We start from the raw sequence: 13732 nt of genomic DNA on the forward strand, positions 1-13732 counted from the left end.
CAAGAACCCAGCCCAGGCTCCAGCTGACGCTCCCCTGGCAGTGGAGGTGGGTGGGACTGGTGCCCACGGCCTCGGCGCGGAGCTTGTGTGGTGACTGCACAGCAGCACGGGGCCGGCCACGCCCAAGGTACGAGGGTCTGAGTGAGGCCACCCCTCCGGGGGCACAGAGGACCAGGATCAAGATGCTTTGTGTCTGTCCACGGTCCTGCCTATCGGTACAGACAAGCTCTGGTCTTGTTTCAAACCCTGGGACATTGGGCCCTTCACTCAACATTTCCTGGTTTTCCTTCTCTATCTGGATAAAAAGAAAAGTGTTTACATTTTCTTTTTACACTATTCCAGGAAAAATAAACCGTAATTTATGTTTCAAAAAACACTTCTCCCTCTGGGACAGTGAGGCCTTGTCTCTTTTTTTAACCTCAAGCACATAAGTATCAATTTAGGTGCAAAAGTGAATTGGCTGATTTTCCCCCTGAATCGACTGGTTTCTTGATGAACATCTTCTCTGTGGGCACAAAGTAGGTAAATAAACCCAACAGGAGAAATATTTCTAACCGGGATGGTCAGGAAGTTTCTAACAATGAGAGTTTTCTAACAATAAGGATGGCAGTCTGTTAACTTGCCTCAAAACAGAACAAAACAAAAAAAAACCCACCCCTCTAAGATCTTTTGTCCCTCTTAAGACTCTAGTTAACAGCGAGGTATTTAGGAGCCTTAGGGACAGGGGCACCCGGGTCATTTGTGCAAAGCTGCAACATGGTCAGGCTTGCCCAGAAGGAGCTGGCACCGCAGAGGAGACAGCCAGCGTCACAAAGGAGGTGGATACCTGGATACCTCTGCCCTTCAACCTCCCACCAGAGCCTCCCGTTGGCCTAAGGCTACCAGGATCCAGGTGTCCTGGGAGCCGGGGAAACACAGCCTGTGGGGGTCTGAGGGTGGGGCAGGGAGAGATAGGAATAGAGACCCAAACGGGCTACCCTAACTCACTGCGTGCGTTATTACGTCTGCGCTATTGCTACCCTCATTTTACAGGAGGAAGATGTGTTTAGGCTCTTCCCAGGTGTGAAGCCAGTGGTGGCAGAGCTGAGGCAGAGCCCATGTGTCCTGCCAAGCAGTCTGTCCCTTAAGCCAAGGTGCTCTCACTTGTCACTGCAATCGTTAGCCCGGTACCTCGTAGAACACACGTGCATGCACACGCGCACGCACCCTCACCACTTTCTTCCACTCATACAATTGCTTTACCTAAACTGGGGTGTTCTCGTTGAAATACAGGCTCTCTCACTGGTTTAAAAAATGGTCAGCATTACGAATAATAAATGCTGGAGAGGGTGTGGAGAAAAGGGAGCCCTCCTATACTGTTGGTGGGAGTGTAAATTGCTGCAGCCACTATGGAGAACAATATGGAGGTTCCTCAGAAAACTAAAAATAGAGCTACCATATGATCCAGCAATCCCGCTCCTGGGCATATATCCAGACACATCTCTAATTCAAAAAGATACATGCACCCCTATGTTCATAGCAGCACTATTTACAATATCAATATCCAAGACATGGAAATAACCTAAGTGTCCGTCGACAGATGAAAGGATAAAGAAGATGTGGTACATAGATACAATGGAATACTACTCAGCCATGAAAAAGAATGAAATAATGTCATTTGCAGCATCATGGATGGACCTAGATATTATCATACTAAGTGAAGTAAGTCACACAGAGAAAGAGAAATATCATATGATATTGTAACTGAAAGTGGGGTCCAGCTGCTCACCACTCAAAAGCCAATAAAGAGGCCAGGTTAGTGGAAAGCAAAGTTTGCTTTATTTTGGATGCCAGCAACCGGGGGGGCTGGTAGGGGGAATGGTGGACACCTGACCAAAGGCTGACTCCCTCCCTCCTACAACCCGTGGGCAAGAGCTTTTATAGGCTGAGGGAGCGGGCTACGTGCAGAAAGAGCACAGTCCGCTCTGACAGGCATCTTGAAATTGGTCATCAGTGGTCTGACCAGCGTCATCTTGACTGTTTTAGGTACAGTTAATCTTCAGTTCCAGGGTCGGTTTGTTTTCATTTCTTTGAGGCCAGTTCTCGGAATTGTGGCAGCTAATGTCATGGCTACAGCCTGGTCATCACGTAGTTAACTTCTTCCACCTGGTGGAGGTTTCAGTCTCTATAAGACAGCTCACAGGACATGACTCAGAATTGTATATAGCCCTTTTAGCCCTTAAGGAGGAACTAAAAGTCCTTGACTATGCTTAATGACTAAACTATTATGATTTGGTCTCCTTTGTTCTCCTCTGTTTCTGCATTTTCTCACTTCTCTGATTAAACTTATTCTTTGGCTAAAGTTTTTCCCCAGACGAAAGTCAGGCTGAGGACATGGGGCAAGGACCCTAGGGTCCTGTTCCATTTCAGTATCACTTGTATGTGGAATCTTAAAAAACGATACAAATAAACTTATCTATGAAACAGAAACAGACTCACAGACATAGAGAACAGACTTGTGGTTGCCAAGGGGGAGGGAGGTGTGGGAGGGATGGATTGGGAGTTTGGGATTAGCAGGTACAAACTATTATATACAGAATGGATGAACACCAGGGCCTACTGTACGGCGTAGGGAACTATATTCAATATCCTGTAATAAACCATAATGGAAAAGAATATTTTTAAAAAAGAATGTGTATATGTGTATAACTGAGTCACTTTGCTGTACAGCAGAAATTAATACAACATTGTAAATCAACTATAGCTCAATACAATTTTTCTTTAAATGGTCAACATTTATATTAACTTACACGCACCAAGTGCTATGTCAACTCTTTGCATATGCTCTAATTAATCTTCCTAACAACTTTATCAGGACTATTATCACCCCCTGAACAAATGAAAAAGGCTGAGGCTCAGAGAAGCAGGACCCAGCGCTCTGACCTCCAACCTGCCACGTCCTGAATGCACTGGACTCAAACACAGGTGCAGTGCATCTCCAACAGCTTTGGGGTTTCCTGAAAAAAAAGTATGATTCACCCTCCAGATTAGAAACTTGAAAAACAAGTTTCTCCCTGAGCTTCCAGGAATGATTTCCCAGATGCAGATTTCCTAGAGGCCATGAGAGGCAAGGCAACCTCCATGGGCGCCTCCCTTGCTCCTGACCGCGCTCCTGACAAATGGTAACTAGGTAGACAAGGAGCTCGCAACATTTCGTGAGGTGTGCCCGTGGCCAGGCCAGTTGACTTCCAAGCCTCCATCTTCTATTGGTAAAATGACCATAACACTAAGTACTATAAAGAATTCTAAACAGGATACAAAATCACTTATATGGTTCGTGGTCCATGCCATGGCAGCATCTCTAGGGAGTTTGCTGTCGGAGGGGAAACCCCACAGAAGCCTGAGTAGACAGGCACTGGGTTTTCCCTGGTCAGGGTTGGACACCCAGGAGGCACCTCCTCTCCGGCCAACTGGGTCTGGATTACAGAGGTTCCCTGCTACGCTTTCAAAACAAGATTCTTCCACACTGCAATCCTCAGCCAGTGCCCTTCCTCCCAGCAGCCTGGAAAGAACAGGGGTTAAGGTCAGAGCGAACAGGCTCGAGCCCTGGCTCTGCTGCAAGAGGCTGGGCTGCTGTCGGCTGACTCCGTGGCCTCTGGAGTCTCGGTTTAGCCCCTTGTAACGGGGCAGCGAGATGCTGCAGGCAGGAGCCACTCAGGACCGTAAAGCCGTCTGTGTCTGGCATTTGTGGATCCTGATGTTAGGAAAGAAGCAGGTCGGATCATCATGAGGTCAGACAGAGCACCAGGGCAGCGGGAGAGAAGCGGGGGATGGGGAGGGTGGAGGCCCACCCTGGACCCAGATCAAACTTCAAGGGGAAAGCCTTGCTCTTCTGATGTGAGAGGAACTTTGCGTCTGTTTCCGATCCGGTCCCTGATTAATAAACAATCGCCATCTCAGTATTTTCCTGGCCAACAGTTCTCTATGGGATGGAGCCATGAAGAAATTTATACCATGATTTTCAATTTTACTCTCATGGGAAGATACTACTATTTCCACTTAGATCCCTGCAAACGGATTGTGATGGATTATAAAGCTGGCTGAAAAATTCACAACTTAAGCAATTTCAAAAGTTGATAAATATCAGTGACATTAAACTAGTTGATATTATTCCGATTTACCCCTGAGCTCAGACCATTCCAACAGCTGGTATCAGGCTATGTGTATCATTCGGTAGCCTCTTTTTGCTTATTCTCCCCATAAGCCTGATTACGCTGTGCATAATTACGTTAATATCGTGCACATGTGTACCCTTATCAATACCTGCCAATTTCGCAGTGTCACCTCCCGCATGGATTGAGGGCCATTGGCTGTTGCGAACAGCGCTGCCGAGGGGAAAGTGGCCGTGTGCTACGCATCACGGAGCTTGTCACTTTATCCCCCTATTGACCTTGTCCCTCAAATATACTAAGTCCCCAGTGGAATCCAGAGGTGTGAGTTTCACAGTTCTTTTGCATGTTGCCAAATTTCTTTCCAGAAAAACCAGAATGATACAAAAATGTCACCTACCGTCAGGCTGGGTAGGCATGACAAACACCCCCTCTCTGCTAGCTTTTATCATTCACTCACAGTTTCAATTTAAGCTTAAAATTTTATCACTTTTATCATTTTCACTCATGTTTGCGCTCCTAAAACATTTACATAAGAATGATAAGTAATTTTAATTTGAACTTTCCTCCTCTGTTTCCATTTTAATTTGGTGTCAGACTAGACCTCCTCCCCCTTACTTTTTTTCCTCTTTCTTTTCCTCAATCCTTGCCCCCCTTTCTCTCACGGAGGTCACATTAATTGTTGATAAAAGGTCACAACCATCTGCCTTTTCTATAGACTCGAGACTATTAAATGACGTCCTAGTTGGTTGCTTCTTTCCCCGACAGCCGGGATGCCCCGTGACGACACATATGACACAGCGAGAGTAAACACAGGACACCTGCCGCCGTGCATCTAGGCAACATCTCTAGCACATGCTTTGGGGAGTCTCCGCTTTTCTTCAGCAGTCAGGTCAGCAGTAAATACCGACTCCTGGATTCACGGTGAACACCTACCCCTTGGGCATGGCTGCAGGCCTGTCACCCGCATGGCTAAGAAGCCTGCATCTGAGGCTTCCCCCAGGCCAAATCCTGAGGACACTTGGACCTTGGTGGCCACATCCGGTCCAAGAAACCAAATGAATCAGTGTCGCCTGACCTCCTGCTAAGCTTGCCGTATGCCTTATGCCCTTAACACTCTCGCCACCCCTGCCAGTATTATTACTGCTGTTTCACCAAGGCTCTGAGGGGCTGGCGCCCCGACGGAGGCCAGGGAACCAGTAACGCGAACAGCGGTGCCGGCATTTCTGACTCTGAAGCCAGCCTCTCCCTAACCCTGGGCATCCATGCACACCCGGGCTGCCTGCCACCTGTGCCCTCACATGGCCCAAGGGGCCAGAGCCCACAGACCCCAGGGCCCCCACCTGGGCTGGGGAGGCAGTGCCTGGCACCCAGAGCGTGCTCGGGGTCCCACCTGATCACCACACCCAGAAGAGGACGCTCCCGGTGCGGGCGCCAGGCCTCCCCCGGGCTGCTCCCCACGCAAACGGAAACAGGCAGCAGCTGAACAACCCAGGAGCCGTGCTGTTCCCCCAGTTCCTCCAAACCCTGACGAATGCCGGGTGGTGACCGTCCACAGGGCCTGGGGTAACCCGTCATCTCTGTTCTCTCTGTCTTCACAGCCGCTCTGCAAAGAAGTGACATTACCCCCACTCTAGAGATGAGGAGACGGGCTCAGGGAAGCAGGGGCTGGCCTAAGCCACACAGCCCATGAACGGTTTCACACGTGGGTCTGTGCACTCAGAAGACCGGACCACTTCCCTTTGGCCTGGCGTCCCCCACGCCCCTCGCTTACAGGGAGCCTAGCCACTCGGAGAATGCAGGGGGATTTGAGCTTTTCCGCGGAGGCCGTGTGCCAACTCGCTGCCCCTGTACGCCCCAAGCATCCCCCTCCAGAAATGCCGACGAGACCCAGAGAAACCTCGGGACCACTCTTTTAAAATATTGAGGGACTCTAATTTTCCTGGGGTCTCTCCCCAAACCTACCACCGGACTCAGATGGAGAGTTAACAGGGTAAAACCTTCAGAATAAACAACAGCTTGAAGAGGGCGAAATATATAAATAAACCCCCCAGCTATTTAGTTGAATCTGTGGAGGTTTAAATGGGTTTTCTCTTATTTTCATTATTTTAAGCAAACGGGCGTTGTGCAGCAGCCCACCTGCCATGGGCCCAGGAGAGGCAGAAAAGCCTGCTGTGAACGTCATGGTTTTTTTCTCTTTCAGATACACCCAGATGCTCCTCATCTTGCCTACGTGTTAACTGTTCCAGGGTGACCACTGCCCTGGCCAGTTTTTATGCCGCAATTGTCCCCTTTGTTTTGGTTCTGTCTCAGAAGGAAAATACTGCTGATTTAAATGAGAAACCAACTGTAAAGACCCAAGTCTTGGAGCCTTTCAGAGAAATAGGATGAAGGGGGAAATCCAAGCCACCTGCTTGAATTTCCCTTGGAAACTGAAGAAAACATCATACTCGGGGCAGATGGACCCCTCTCCCACTTTCCCACCTGCAGTTTACTTGCTTGTTAATAATATAGGTCCCATTAGTGACCACCTACTGTGTGCTCAGCCTTCATAAACATCAGACCCAATTGATTTTTCCAAGCATCGTGTGGGAGGATGTCCTTCACGGCAGAGGACCAGAGGGTTCCATCTTCTTCCCCCACCCCCGCCATCTCCCGGCCTCTGTGGGCTCCAGATGCACCATGAACCAGCCTGGAAAAGAATTTCCACTCGCTCTGTTATGTTGCTATTATGGCTCAGAGATCATGGGCTAAAAAACCCTCAGAAGTTTCTGATTCTTTACCTGACTTGTTACTTAGACACGACACACACAAAAGCAGGTGATTTAGGTTGACACCTCTTTTCTCAGAAAGTTCCTCCAGTGTGCCATACCTGCACACCGCTGGATGCTCGCCCCCCAAGCTGGCCTGAGGAGACCCACCCAGCTGCAATCAACAGGTGAACCTCCTGTCCCCAAAGTCCCCACACCGGAGGGGCGCTGCCACCAGGAGCTGGCTTCCCCCATGAGTCTGGGCCCCCAGGCTCCGAGGACAAAGAACGGTACTCACAGGCAGCCCGAGGTGCTCCTTCTCTGTCTGTCTCTCTCTCTCCTCCTCGGTGACAGTTAAAAGGCACAGAGGCTGCGATTGCCATTTATGTAGACAGAGTGTCCTCCTCCCCAAAGCCAATCAGAGCGGCTTGCTCTGCTTATTTACCCGGCAGCACGTCCCACCCCCGCCTTCCTGCTCCCATCCTCCACAGGACGAGAGGGTCGGCCGGGCAGAGCAGGGCCCAGAGACGGTGGAGCCTGCAGGGGCTGCGGGCCTAGAAGACAAGGGAAAGGGGCTCTGTGTCCCAGCGCCCTGTGCGGCACCCAGGCTGGGGCCAGTTCTCCTGGGGTCTCTCCAGGTAACCTCGGCGCAGCGGAAGGCTCCAGGCTCTCTCAAGGGCTGAAGAAGGGCTGGCCTGGGCACAGCAAGCGAGGAGACTCGCTCTGTGCCAGCGCTGGGCCACGAACGTTGTACCCGTACCTGCTCGGGGCCACTGGGACCTGCTGTGCCGTGCAGGAGGCTGACCTGACCGCAGGAGGCTCCGAGTGCCAAGCCCACGAGCCCAGGCAGAGGTAGAAGCAGAGGCGGGCAAGGATTTGAAACGAGGTTCACCGGATTCAGAGTCCTGTTCTTTTAGCCCTGAAGCCGACCAGCATTCAAAACACAGATTTCCTCAAACCTGGACTTGGGCTTCCCTTCTCACCCACCTCGCTGGGCGGGCTGACCCGGGCCTTATGCGGCAGTGCTCCTTCCTCAGTTAAGGTGGCTCAGAGCCTGGAAAGGGGGGCTGCGGGGAGCCCCCCGAGGCCAGCAGGGCACGCAGAGTCCCCCGCTCCCAACACCCACACTCACCCTGGACACACACACACACACACCACACAGGGCACACACACACACATGCCATACGCACATGCACACACCCACGCACACAGCCATGTGCACATGCACAGGTGCACACACCATCGTCAAAGTACACGTACACACAAGGCACACACAGACACACAACACAGTTTCAGGGCCTGTGGCACAGCCAGGAGCTGGGAACTTCCCAGGGAAAGCCATTCCCCCCTGGCTTTAACGAAGCAGCCTCTCTTCAAAGGAGCACCTGCCCTTTGAAGCATCTGTGGAGCTGGCAGAAGCCGAGGCCGCCGCGACAGGTGGGCGGGGCCGGTGGGGCGGGTGGGCGGGGTCTGCGGGGACCCGGGCGCGCCCCGCGCAGCTCCTCCCTCCCTCCACCCAGCGACGACCGCAGGCTGGCGCGGGGATCAGGCCCTTTCGTGCGGGGCCGGACCGAGCCCCGAACCACGTCGCCGGGAGCCGCAGAGGACGGCTCACCCCCCAGCACCGCTCTGCTGGACGAGAGGCCGGGGAGGGAGGGGGCGAGGTTGCAGGGATGGCCGGAGCTGGGCCGGGCGCTGTGCCTGCGCAGGGCTCCAGCGGGCTCTGGACGCGGTGCCCTCGGCGCGGGGCCCCTGACCCAGCACAGCGCCCGGCCCAGCGCAGACCCTAGGTGAACCCTGCATCTTTCGTGGAGGCTGTGCAGAGGGGCTAGAGGTGTGATGATGGAACTCTGCGAGAGGGGCTGTGAGAAAACAATGGAACTTTCCGTCGTAAAGAGTGACTGTAATAATAATTAGCATTTATAAAGGTTCTTCTTCAGGCATTTTTACCACAGGGTCACTCAAACCCTCACAACTCTCATCACAAGGTAGATTATCATCATCCGCAGTTTACAGATGAGGAAACGCAGGCCCAGGGAGGCTAGGAAATTTGCCCAAGGTCACACAGCTAGCACATGGCTGGGCAGGGAGTCCCTCACCAGGCCAGCGGGGCCCCATGCTGGCACTGCCGGGTGAGCTTGCTGTGTGGCATCCAGGGTCGGAGGCAGACGGTGAAAGAATAAGCAGAGAGAAAGCCACAGTGGCCAGTTGTGGCCAGGGCTGCCAAGCCAAGCCTGTGAAGAGGGAGCAGCCCAGAGGGGAGCCCGCAGCTCAGGGCCCGACTGCCCTTGGGGGGACATACAGTCCTTGAAGGGTCTGGGGCAGAGCACTGATGTGCCTGAGGGCTTAAAAGTCACACCAGCTATTGCTTGGAGAGCAAATTGCAGGGGAGAGAACGGATAGATTTGAGATTTATCGGGAGGTAGAAACGGGGAGATGCGAAGTGGTCCGAAGATGCGGCACAGGGCTGAGACATCAGCCTGCAGATTCCGGCTTGGACCTGCCTCCCGGACCTGCTGTGTGACTGTGGGCAGCTGCTTCCCCATCCCAGGGACACTGACAAGCTCTGACTTGGGAACAGGACACCAGGAATGGACCTAAGAAAATCTTACAAAAGGTCTGCAAGACTTGTATGAAGAGACTTATAAAAGCTCATGGGAGGACATTAAAGAAGACCTGAATAAATGCCCAGTCATAGATAAAGAACACCCAGTGTCATAAACATTTCCGTGTTCCTCAAACTGATGAACAGATTCAGTAGTATTTTAATCAAAATCCCACATAGATATTTGACTCTAAAATATGAACGGAGAAGCAAAAGTCTGAGAATGACCAGCATATGCTTGAGAAAGAATATGGCAGTCTTGCTCTATACTTATCGAGACAGATGAAGCTGTAAAAGTGTAACAGTTTTGATGCAAGGATAGACATCTGGCCGATCCAACAGAATAGCCCAGAAAAAAATCCCACGAAAGATTTGGAAAATGGACACATGTGGAATCACAGAACGAGTGAGAAAGAATAAACTACTAAATGGTACTAGAACAACTGGTTGGCTACTTGGAAAAAACATGATCTTGAATCTGTTTCTCACCCCATATACAAAAATAAATTCCTGATAGATTAAATCCTTAACTGTGAAAGGCAAACTTCTTAGGACAACAGAGAAGTATATTTTTATTACTGTGGAGAGGAAGGATTTCTTAAATGATTCACTTAATCAGCTAACCATAAAAGACTGATAAATTTGACTACATTATTGTCAAGAATATCTGTTCTTCCAACTGTGGAAACTAGAAAGACAACTTCCAGGGTAGAGGAGGGGATTTGAAATGCATATTGCTAATTATGAGTTAGGCTCTATAATATAAAAAGACCTTTTCAATAAGAAAAAGATAATTCAGTAGAAATACAAGCATTTATCAGAAATGGAAAGGAGTCTCATAAATACGTGAAAAAGTGATTTTTCTTGTTAGTAATCAAAGAAGATAACTGTTTATTGCCAACATATGAAATTGCAATGGATTTTGTAGGTTTGATCTTTTTTTCTGGCCACCTAGCTACATTCTCTTAGAACTTTTAATAACTTGTCTGTTAATTCAGGTGGATTTCAATGTGAACCAGTAGTATCCTTAGTGAATTGTGAAAATGTTGTTCTTTCTAGTCCCTTTACTTATTTATTTTTCTTGCCTTGTTGCACTGTCTAGGACTGTGCTGTCTAGCATCAGAGCCATGAACCACATCTGACTATTGAGCCCTTGAAATGCAGCCAGTGCTACTGAGGAAATGAATACGTCAGTTAATGTTATTTAATAATTTAAATTTAAATCTAAAAACTGAAGCAGTGTGGAAATTTTCTCCATTACACAATTTGAGTGCGGGACTACATTTTACTTTGTTGTATTACATAACATAGGCTATTGTAGTGCACATGTATTTTTGACTTTGTTAACGTGGCTGCTAGAAAACTTAGCATTTAAAATTCTGTACGTGCCCGGCACTGTTCTAGGGCCTCTGGGACAGTGGTGACGGAGGTAGTGAAAGTCTCATCTCATTGACTGTAGAAGGGATCTTCCAACACTCACTATTCACAGCAGGGTTTTATTGGGTATTCTTTATTAAAAAGTTTCTTCTATTCCTATTTGTATAATAAATAGATGTTCAATTTTGTCGAAAGATTTTCTTCATCAAAAGAGAAAATCTTATGGTTTTCCTCCTCTGAACTGTTAATGTGATGAATCACATTAAATTTTCTAATTTTCAAGTATCCTTTTATTCTTGGGATAAAACTATGGTGTATTAACATTTTGCATAGAATTTTTTCTCTGGTTTTAGTGTCAGATTCTATGGTCTCATAGACTGCTCTGAGGGTAATTTCTTCTTTTTTGATTCTCTGAAACAGTCATATAATTTTGAAATTTGGAATTGTCCGGTCACTAAAAGAGTATAAGAAATCATACATAAAATCATATGTCCCTTCCTTTCATTTTTGAGGGAATATTGTTAACAAATCAATTTTTTATTGCTATAGGACTATTTAAGATTTCTATTTCTCCTGGAACCCAATCTGATATTATTTCATCAATTTTTTTAGATTTAATGACAAGAATGTTTTTTTATGTTATACTCATTACCTTTTTAGTTTGTTAGATCTATAATTATATCCCCTTTTATTACCATATTTTTTTACCTATTCCTGTCTCTTTTTGTCTTTAGTTAATATTGCCAGAACTGTGACTATTTTATTAGTCTTAAAAAAAAAAAAAGCCCTTGGGCTTCGTTGATCCTCCCTCATCTACCTTTATTTTCTTTTTCACTAATTTATCCTCTTTGCCTTTATTATTGCCTGCATTCAGTGACCTTTATCCTGTTGTTCTTTTCCTAACATCTTTAGTTGAGTGATTGTCTCATTACCTTTTGGCAATTTTTACTTTCTAATATAAGCATTTAAAACTATTTGCTTTCTTCTATGTACTTCTTTCAATACATAGCTCAAGTTTTTAAATTAGCATATTTCATTATCATTTTTTTCTAAGTATTATTTAACTTCTATCACATTTTTAATTTGATTCATGAGTTTTGCAGTACCTTTCCAAAAATTTCCAGACACATATAGCAATTTTTACTTATCTTTTTCTTGAATTATAATTTAATTAATTGAATTGAATTGTGGTCAGAGAGCAGCTAGTATTATAGCAGTTCTCTGACTGACATTGAGACTTGCATTACAGCCTGCTACATCTTGAATTTTTATAAACATTTCATGTGCTCTTGAGAAGAAGTGTATTTTCTAATTACTAGGTGGAGGGTTCCATATACATCCAATAAACCGAGATTGTCACTTCTTGAAATGTTTTAAATCTTCACTAATGTTTCTGTTAGCTTGCTCTATCGCCCATCTTACTGCCATTGCTGAAGATATGTTGAAATCTTTTATTATGGTGGTGAATTTGCCAATTTCTCCCCATAGCCGTGCCAAGGTTTGCTTTATACATTTAAGGCTTTTCTGTTAGGTCTGTACGTGCTTAGAACTGTATTGCTTCTTGGTGGACTGAACCTTTTATCATTTTATAAAGTAATGTTACGTAACAGATTACTTGTTAGTGCCCTTGTTACAGCGTGAATCACCCCTGTTCTCCCTCAGCTGTCGGAGGCTGGGGGTGCAGTGAAGCTCAGGGCTCTATTTCTTTGCACATTATTTAGGAATTTTTAAAAGTCTGGAAGTCATGATTTAAATTTTCAGCAGCACCAACATTTTCCTGGTTTCAAATGTCATAAATCCACTCTGAGGACATGCAGAGTGACAGTTCTCTGGGGCATCTCTGTCCCACACCTTCATCCAGGGATGAACTCTTCCAGACCTGTCATCTGGCCCCATCACACTGGGTCGCTCGGCTGACCAAGAGCCATCCGAGGTCCTCAGGGCAGAAGGCCATCAGGGGCTTGCCTGCTCTGCTGAGAGGCCCTCAGAACTGACCACCGGACCCCCCCAGGCGGAGCGTGGGGAGGCTTCGCTAGAAGACCACGCCCTCTGTGCCCTCACCCACCTCGGGAGCCCAGAGCCCCCCACCCTGTGTGCAGCCCTGAACTTTCCACCTCCCAGCTGTGCCGTGACATTTCCCAATTCCCACCCTCTCCATCCCCACCCTCGACCCCATCAACTGCCCTGCATCTCCTGTCTGGTCCCTCCAGATCCTGCTCCCTGATCTCCAAGGGGCTCTGATTAACCCTTCCCGTGGTGCTCACTGCAGGGCCAGGGACATGGTAAGTGCTTTAAATAGGCACCACTTTCCCAGAATGGCAGGGCAGAAAGCGCCAGGTGGTAGAGTAAGAACGATCCGAGTTCTAACTCTGTGGTCACGAGCTGTGAGGTCTTGGACCACCTTCCTCACCTCCTCACCTCCTTTGTCTCAGTTTTCTCCCTTGTGAGATGAGGATACAATTAGAGACCAAGCATGTGAATCCCAACACACTGCAAACAACCAAAAGTTATTGTTTTAACTCCAGCCTGATGGAGAAGCAAAGGTTCCTTCTCAAGAATTGTGTCTTCTGATGGGATTGTAATGAGCCTGCTAAGTTGGCAGGGGAGATCCTTTCATTCTCTCACATCCCACTGCACAGGTAGACTCTGAATTTACCTGTGGGGAGACTACACCACATGTCATGAAGGGAGAGGAGCCTTGGCAGAGTCACAGATGTTAAGAAGGTAAGGGAAGAGTTAATATTTATTCAGCATCTCCCATGTGCCGGGTATTTTCCATATATTGTGAGAGTCGGGGTTCACCAGAACCTGACAAGGTGGGTACTCTTAAAATCCCCATTTTAGAGAGGAAG

The 13732-nt window shown here is 48.0% G+C and overlaps 1 protein-coding gene across 1 annotated transcript in view; it reads right to left on the reverse strand.

Annotated features, from left to right (window-relative positions):
- The window catches only part of DDC (dopa decarboxylase), an 81634-nt gene that overhangs the window by 67439 nt on the left and 463 nt on the right, over window positions 1–13732 (reverse strand). The gene's annotated exons all lie outside the window — the stretch shown is intronic.

This window comes from Eschrichtius robustus, chromosome 8 (assembly GCF_028021215.1).
Source record: "Eschrichtius robustus isolate mEscRob2 chromosome 8, mEscRob2.pri, whole genome shotgun sequence".
In the NCBI taxonomy this organism is placed as follows: Eukaryota; Metazoa; Chordata; class Mammalia; order Artiodactyla; family Eschrichtiidae; genus Eschrichtius; species Eschrichtius robustus.